The following is a 9,315-nucleotide window of genomic DNA, read 5'->3' on the forward strand; positions in this document are numbered from 1 at the left end:
AGCAACCCAGTACAACAAGTTGCTCTTACTCCATCATCTGAATTATCAGCTCAAGCCCAGAACCAAGATGCAGAAGTCCCATCCTTGGGACTGGCTGTGACATCTTACAGCGCCTGAGTACTACAACTCCCAGAATGCTCTGAGTACTGAACTACACCAACCAGCATTCTCCAAGTGGCTAAGCTTCACCTCTTCCTCAACTGCACCGTTCAAGGGAATTCACATTATTGTCAGTTTTGCCCGGAAGATATTACCTTTAGAACCTAAGAATCTATGCAAGTAGACACTTTATGAGTATCAGGGATAAGAGGCTGATATTTTACTCATTCTTCCACTTGTTGGCTCTGAGTATTTGTTTTTTGTTGTTTTCTTTTTGAGACAGAATCTCACTATGCAATGCAGGCTGTCCTTCAGCCCAGGCTGGCCTCAAACTCACACTGATCCTCCTGCTTCAACCTCCCATGTGCTGGGATTTCAGGTGTGCCCCACCACACCTAGCTTCTGTGTGTCTTTTTTTTAAGGTAGGAAAATTTAGTGAGAGAGAGTTCCTGAGAGGTGGGAGTGGAGCTGAAAGTGGGCTTACCACAGAGCCCAATTTCCTGAGCATTATAGAATGAAATCACGAGGTGGGTACAACATGGGCCAAATTATAATCAACCAATAAGATTACAATACAGACACTTAGCTTATACTGATCCAGTGAGAGCAAGGGCATATGGGTGACACTGTTAACCTTTGTTGATAATCTATAGTTTTACTACTGTCCTTACTTTTAGTTTTAGTCTTAGTGGGTAGAGGACTGCCTACCCCTAATGAGATTATGGTTTATATGGGAAATCTCAGAAGGGTGACACCAATCATGTGAAGCTTCCATTTATCCCTTAGGGAAGCAGGTAAATCTGGCCATTGTGATTCAATCTTCTTCAGATGTCCCTCTAGAAGGCCTCGCCTGTGTGACGGGCTATAATATCTATCTAACTGAGCTTAACAGTCGCCCCTCTGAAAAGGGCCCCCTAACTGCCACGAGTCAAAGGTGATCACTGCTCTGCTACTTCCGGCTAAAGGGAGTCCTGGGTGTGATCGGCAGAGCGGCTCTCCAGAGGGCCTATCAAAGGCTGACACGCCTCAGGCGTGCTCTTCTTGGGTAGGCGGATGGCTTTAAGTCTGGAGGAGATAAGGCCAAAGAAACAGTGACGTATGCGTGGACCAAATAATAAGATCAACAACACTACTATTAATATAACCAATGTGCCCCCCATGAAGAACCAGCAGTAGCCTTCCACAAAGAGGGTAAAGAGAGGCCTAGGGAATGTCAGGATCTGACATGGCATTAACCTGTCTAGTATCTTCAACAGCCACTGAGATATTAGCAGAAGGATCAGGAAATGTACATACAACGTTTAGCTTTTTTTTTTTTTTTTTCGGTACCGGGGATTGAACTCAGGACCCTGGCTTGCCAGGCAAGCACTTATTCTACTGAGCTATCTCCCTGGCCCAATTTAGCGTTTATAATTGCACAAATACGCAATTTTACTGCTGTTAGAATGCCTAATGCCATCCGATTTGGGAGGACAGCTTGCCTTATTGCTTCTTCGTGGAGCAGATACTGGTCAAGGTGTCATTTAAGGCCCATTGAGTACAGCTAGCCAAGACTTTGATGTGCTGCACAATGTTCTCTAGTCTTAAGGAACAAAAATAGAAACCAAATGTTCATACCAGTGAAATACACTGAGGCCATCAATGTCGCAGACAGAACGCTTGCAGGTTGATTGATATTGACACTTCCGCCTTATAGCCATGCAAAACCTGCATCTCCCTATTGATCCAGGACATACCAGGGCCACAAATTGGTTCCACAGGACAAGTGAGTGTCACTAGGGAGCTTCCCATCTAATTCTAGTGCATTTACACCAGGCTGTTGCAGACTAGTCTTCAATATGTAAAGTTATGATATGTATACATTGTTTAAGGGATCCATTCCAAGTATTTAGCAGAGGTGGGCCAATGAGAATGGGAATTTCTCTGTCCCAACTTAAGGGGGCATTTCTACTACAGTGTCCTATAGAAGGGGTTAACCATATATAACTACTCCATATCTACAATTAGCCATCTTGATCTTGCTGATTGTTGGTTCTCATAATAGGACACTTTTTTCTTAATGTGTTTGGTAGAGGGTCTCACTACACAGCTCAGACTCATAGTGATCCTCCTGTTCTCAGCCTCCCCAGCACCGGGATTACACGTGTGCCACCATGCCCAGTCTTGGTGGCTGGCTCAGCCTGCCCAGGGGTGGGACTGGCGTGGCATGTGGTACTGGGGATCAAATCCCTAGAACTCTTCCTCTTAATAGGGATTCCACTGGAGTCTGTAGAGTCTTCAGTGGCATTCTTAGAAAAAATCCGATTTGTCCAGGATCACGGAGGGTAGAATTTATAGACCACTCAGTTACCCTGAAACAGTGAGCTAAACTATGAAGCATTGATCTTTTTCATGTCTCATCAATTTACTTTTTTGTGTGTGTGTGTGGCCAGCTCAGTCCACCCTGGGGTAGGGCTGGCACAGCATGTGGTGCCAGGCATTGAACTGCAGTCCTGTGCACTTGCCTGAGGTTGCCTAAACAGGCACTTTAGACTGCTATCTCACCAGTCCTCATCAACGTAGTCTTGTAGCTTAGTCCAATCATCTCCCTGAATTGGAGGTACCCACCAAGGGAGTCCTGACGCATTCAACATACATCTAGCAAGATGTCTGTTGTAACGGCGCTGCATATTCCTGTGCTCATACTAGAAAACTGTACTTCAAGTGGGATGAAAGTAATTAATAAAACGGCTAAAAGAGGCCAGGGAGATGGCTCAGTGGAATAAGCACTTCCCTGGCAAGCACAAGGGTCTGAGTTCAATCCCTGGTACCGCAAAAAAAAAAAAGGTAGCAAAAAGGCTAAGAGCACCACCTTCGATTACTTATCTGAAGATCCTGTTTTCTTTCTAAACAAGAATTTCAAGTCTTTTATGGGCTCACAGGAGTTCTTAAATGGTTTCTCAAACTCAGGGACAGCCTCTATTTTCCAGGGCTGAGTCAAGCGTGGCACACACAGAAGTCCAGGCCTGCTATCTTGACAGCTGATGGAGTTGACAGGATCACAGCGGACGGTCCTTCCAAGTTGGTCCTAGGGAAGGAGATGATGAAGGAAGAGATTTTACCGGTACCAGATCTCTGGGGTGAAACACAGACTTCCTTCTTCTTTAGGTTGAGCTTCTATTAGCTGTTGAAAGGGTTGTTGAAATTCAGCCAGTGAAGAGATATCTTTTAGCAAGGCATCTGTTTCTCTGTTCGTAGTTATGCCTTTTGGTTTAAGCTTTAATTTTCTCCTTTCTGGCAGAAAGGCAGCAGGTTTAGGGAGGAACATGTCTTTATTGGAATGGCTAATCCTTCTAGAAGTAGTCTGATATTTAACAAGTCAGTCGTCTGACAGCCATAGGCTCCCTTTGGAAGAAAGTCCTGCTGTACTGAGGTATATATATGGTAAGATCTTTGCCTCAAGTCTCCTGGATGCCTCTGGTGCTAGGAGAGGTAGAGCAGCCACAGCTCTAAGGCACACAGGCCATCCCTCTGCTACACTACCGAATTCATGCCTCAGATACCTATGGGTTGTTGGGCAGGTCTTTGACCTTGTGTAAGTGCCCCCAAGTCAGACCCCGCCCTTCATCAATGTGTAGATTGAAACAGTGTCCTGGCGTAGGCTCAGTGTGGACATAAGAAGTGCTTGCTTAAGCTGTTGGAATACAGTCTGAGAATCAGGTTACCAGGTTAAAACATGGGTACGAGCTTTCTGTGCTTTCCCTATAAGCTGATAGAGGGGGCCTGCAACCTCGCCATACGCTGCTGTCCAAAAGTGACCAAAGCCCGTAAGCCTGTAATGCCTAGGAATCCTCTCAGCTGTTTTAGAGTCTTGAGGTACAGAAAGGGAGATATTGGTTTAATTTTCTCTTCCCTCAGTCTTAGGGTTCCCTTTGATATGATAAGGCCTGAGTGTCTCACCTCAAGGCTGCAAAGTTGTGCCTTAGACCTAGAGACCATATAACCTCTGTCAGCTAGAAAATTCAGCAGGGGCCGGGGGTATAGTTCTGCAGCACAGCACCTGGCAAGTGTGAGGTCCTGTGTTCAAGTCCCGGTACCAAAAAAAAAAGAAAGCAAGCAAATCCAGCAAGGCACAAGTGGAGAGCTCTTCTGAGGGGACACTAACAGTACATCATCTACACATTGCTGGACCATGACTTGGGAAAATTCAAAACAGGCCAAGTTTTGGAAAAGCACTTATCCAAAAAGATGAGGAACAAGGGCCAGCGATATAGCTCAGTAGACTAAGTGCCTGCTTCAGCAAGTGTAGGGACCAGGGTTCAATCCCCAGCACCACATGCTGCACTGGGCCTGCCCCTGCCCCTGGGCACCTTGAACCAGCCACCAACACCAGGTGTGGTGGTGCACGCCTGTAATCCCAGCACTGGGGAGGCTGAAAACAGGAGGATCATTGTGAGCCCAAGCTGCATAGTGAGACCATGTACTAAATAGATTAATAATAATAAAAATTTTTTTAAAAAGAGATGAGGATTATCTCTAAACCCCTGAGGAAACACAGTCTCAGTTAGTTAAGAGGTCTGAATAGAATTTTTCTCTTTTTTTTTTTTTTTTTTTTTTTTTGCGGAACCGGGGATTGAATTTAGGCCCTTGTGCTTGCCAGGCAAGTGCTTATTCTACTGAGCCATCTACCTGGCCCCTGGATAGGATAATTTTCTTTTCTTTTTTTTTTTTTTGCGGAACCGGGGATTAAATTCAGACACTTGGGCTTGCCAGGCCAAGCGCTTATTCTACTGAGCCATCTCCCCGGCCCCAGGATAATTTTCAAAGGCAAAAAGAAACTGTGAATCTGTATGTAAAGGAATACAGACACAGTTGTCTTTTAAATCCAATGCTGAAGACCCGGGGATATAGCTCGGCAGCAAAAGCGCCTGTCTGGCAAGTGCAAGGTGCTGAGTTTGACTCCTGATACCAAAAATTAATAAATAAAAAAATAGTAATACTAAAAATAAAATAAATTGATAAATCCAACGCTGAACACCAACTGACCTTTTCCAGGACCTGAGAAAGAAGGCTGTACAGACTAGGGACCACTGGGTAAATAGGCAGTACTGCCCAATTTACCAATCCGAGATCTTGTTCCAAGCACTCTCCATTGGGTTTTTTGATTTGTAAGACAGGAGCATTACAGGGGCTGCTCGAGGGTGTAAGTGGACCTTGTGCCCTTAGGTTGTCAGTTATAGGCAATAGTCCCCTTTTTAACTTTGGGCCTTAGGGTGTATTGTCTCTGGTGAGGAAAATTAGTGGTCATTAAGATGTATTGGTAGTGGGGCAGCTCTTAGTGCCCTCCTCGTTTTCTCTTTAGTCGCCCATACTTCAGGGTTTGCCTCCACCAGAGGAAGGCAACACTCCTGACCTAGGTACATGTATACAAGAGTCAGGATTTCCCCCCAGGAGGGGAACTGGACTTTCAGGCCTAATCCAAAATGGGAGAAAAGAAAGCCATCCCAGTTACAGCCTAAGGGATGTGACAACAGCACTTCCTCCTCCCCAGTGACTCTTCACTGAGGGTTGAGAAGAACTGAGACTCACACCTGTGTGCAGCATAGGCTGGTGGTTGTTTTTGTGTTTTTGTCTTTTTGAGACAGGGTCTTGCTATGCAGTTCAGGCTGGCCTTGAGTTCACTCTTGCCCAGGCTGGTCTCAAACTCAGCCTCAGTGTGCTGGGATTACAGGCGTGCACCACCACACCAGCTTCAGGCTGGCTTCTTTTCCCTCGGTAGTCATGATCACTCAGAGCTCCTCTGTGAAGATGCCAGCCCATGCAGAAGGCAGAGTGTGCCCTCCCCCCTGCCCCAGTGATACTGCACCAGCTAAGACGGGTCTGATCCCTCAGACCTCCATCCCCCACTTAGGCATGGCTCAGGGGGCCTTTTGTCCTAACAGTCTCCTCTCAGTGGCCCAGCTTTGCAAACTGGTAGCAGGTGACTTTGGGAGCTCTTCCTTGAGCTACAGGAACCTGGATTAAGAGTCTGTTCCTTTTAAGAATAAAACCAAGACAGCCACTTTTTCTTGTTTTTTTTCCCTACAGCTCCTCCTGGTCTCAATTATGAAATACTAAGGAGGCACTTCTCACTAAACTAGCAAGTCAACTATATGGAGCAAAATCATCTTCTATAGCTCTTTCCTTTCATCTGAGACTGACCAAATAATAAGCTTTTTTTTTTCCTTTTTTTCTAAGGCAGGGTCTCACTATGTAGTTCAGTCTGTCTTTGAATTATGTAACCAAGGCTGGCCTCAGACTCAGGCAATCCTCCTGTCTCAGCCTCTCAAGTGCTAGGATTACAGACACTTGATTACAGCCACCACACTGGTTAGTAAACTTGTCTCTAAAAACAATCTGTCCTACTGAATCAGGACCAGAGATGTATGCCTTTTCAGTGCCCCTTGTAAATGATCGAAGGATGCAAAGGAGTTCTCAACTTTCTCATGATCAACAGTTGACAACTGTAATTGAAAGCCTTGGTTCTCCTCCTTCTTAGACCTTCGAGAATATGTGTCTGATTCTATTCCACTGTCCTATCTACTTGGTGGGCCAGGAGGGAATCTTGGGTAGGAACTCCTTGGGCTCCAGCAGGAACCAGCTGTTCCTCTATCTCTGGCCTTCTAAATTTAACAGTGTGAAAATAAATAAATAAAAGTAAAACAAGCAAACAAACAAACAAACAAAAAAAAAAAAACAGTATGTTCAGCTCCCAGTGTAATGGCTGTTTGTAACACTGCTTCCTCTCTCACTAGCAGTCAACGCTGATTTAACGGTAACACAGGCTCCTTCCACCCTAACTCACACAGGTCTGGGTAAGTTCCCTAAAGACTTCCACATACTTATCAGGCTCATCTGATCATTTTCCCAGATCTTATTTGATTTTTGAGGTCACTGAGGGAAAAGGACACATGGACACTGGTAGGGCCAAATTCTCCACCTATCTCCCATACAGGATACTGTCCTTCAGGGGCTTGAGGAAATCAAGGATGGCGACAGCCTAAGAGAAGCTTCAGGGGAAGTTAGCTTGGAAACCTTGTCCTTGGTATCCAGAGGGCAAAGGAGGGGAACACTGGGCTCAGGAATGCGTCACGCTGGCCCTTAAGGGCCAGAGGTGTCTGGTTTTCCCAAGGCCTACACTACACTTGGAATCAAACAAGGATTCTTTAATGCAATGAAAGTCTGAAATGAGGTAATTCTGATCATATTCCCTTTCTCTCATAGTACAATTTCCTCTGCATTCCACTTTGCCTTTAGCGGGTAGGCAGGCCATGGGCAGAAAAATATTAAACAATTCTTTCTCAATATGTGAGGGTCAAATTCCAGCGCTTAAGAACACATTCCAAAGGAGCAAGAGAATTTGACATTGAGTTTTCCATCTCTTTCCAATTATGTTGCTGGAGCTTCCAAAATTATATAGGGGAAAAAAATGTAACTCCCAACCTGCTAGATGTCAGATACACCAGGTTCATGTTCCCCGAAATCAATGAATTCTAAAGAACAATGGAGGTTATGGGTAAATTTATTGAGAGAGAGCTCCAGACATGGGAGGGGACCCAGAAATGGATTGCCCTGTTTTCTTACATTTATTTATCTATTTATTTACTTATTTTGGTACCGGGGATCAGACTCAGGACTTTGTGATTGCCACACAGGTGTTTAAGCCACTGAGCTATCTCCCTGGCCCTGTTTTCTTACCTTTAAAACAGGAATATTCCAGCCTGCTTAGTGGTACATGCCTGTGATGCCAGCACTTTGGAGGCTGAGGCAGGAGGATTGCTAGTTTCAGGCTAACCTGGAGGAGGTAGCAAGACCTTGTCTACAAAAAAGAAAGAAAATGGGCATCATCCCAGGAGCAATTGCATCAAACTGGGAGTGGGATATAAAGGCTTGGCAAAGATCAGCTTTTCTGGTGCCCACCTCCAAGTGCCAAGGGATTTTATGAAAATATTTTATCTCCATCGCAAGCCTCGGGTCTGTGCTATCCTCTCCCCTTTCAGAAGGGAAACTGATGACTGGAGCATTACATCTCGAGCTTGAAGTCACACGGCCAAGCAAGAGGCAAGGACAGTCTTGAGCCCGGAAACCTTCCCTTCATAAGAGTGTATCTCCGCAGTACACTGGTGCTGATGGCTTTATTGAGAGGCACACTAAGGGCCGCGTAGAGCTGAAATTGAGCTGGTTCGAGAAATCAGAGAGAGCCTCCCTGGGAGGGTGACACTGGATCCGAGAACGGTGGGTGGCAACAATGTGGGCAGGAGAGAGAGAAGGCGTTCCAGGGGCCTTGCAAAGTGCCGGCGTCTCCCAGTCGCTGGCAGTGCCAAGGTGAGGCAGGGGCAAGCTGGGCACTGGCGGGGTCCCGCAAGCTCAGGGCTGGACGCGGCTGAACCCGCTGGCTACGTGATGTCCTGGTTCTCACCTGCCCCGTCCTAGCCCCAGCCGCTGTGCAGGGCCTGTGAGTACAGAGATCTCGGGGAAACCTGGTTTTTGTCTGTAGTCTGATGTGTGTCGCCACTGGCCATTCCCTGTTGTCCCAATCACTGGTTTATTCGCAATCCTATCACGGTTAGTGTCCTATTTATCGGTTTCCTAGCTCTCAGCTTGCCGCAAATTACAAAGTAAGCCCCTGAGAGCAGGACTTGCTTCTTTGGGGACGTATTTCCACTTCCATCACCTAGTACGGCGCCTGGCACACAGCAGGTTCTTCATAAATACTAGCTCCGATAAGCGAATAAAGGGATCGAGGAACGAAGGAAGGAACGAACGGGTGGCTGGATGAGAGAAAGCTTTTCCGGTGGCCTTCGGGCTCCCAAACCCGTCGGCTGCGCCCTCGGACCAGCAGCAATGGCTCTGGAAACAAGGCTCTCTGACCTGGGTTCAAATTCTAACGAAGCTACTTCATAGCTGAGTTCAAAGAAAACACTTAATCTCCCTCAGCGTCGATTTTCACGCCGATCCCGAACCTGTCGGGAGGTGACGAGGTAGATCCGAACGTGCCGCAGGCGAAACGGCGCCGCCTCGCACCTCCCGCTCTCCTTTCCCTCCCACACCCGACACCCCTGCGCTTCTCACCCAGCAGCCCGCACCTCCCGGAGCCCGAGCCGCGGAGACTCGCAGATCGCTGGGACCGGCGCAACCGGAAACCTCCGCGGGCACAGGCGGCCGGCCAGGGGCGCGCAGGTTCGCGGCGGCGGGCGG

This window comes from Octodon degus, unplaced genomic scaffold (assembly GCF_000260255.1).
Source record: "Octodon degus isolate 3935 unplaced genomic scaffold, OctDeg1.0 scaffold00077, whole genome shotgun sequence".
NCBI lineage: Eukaryota > Metazoa > Chordata > Mammalia > Rodentia > Octodontidae > Octodon > Octodon degus.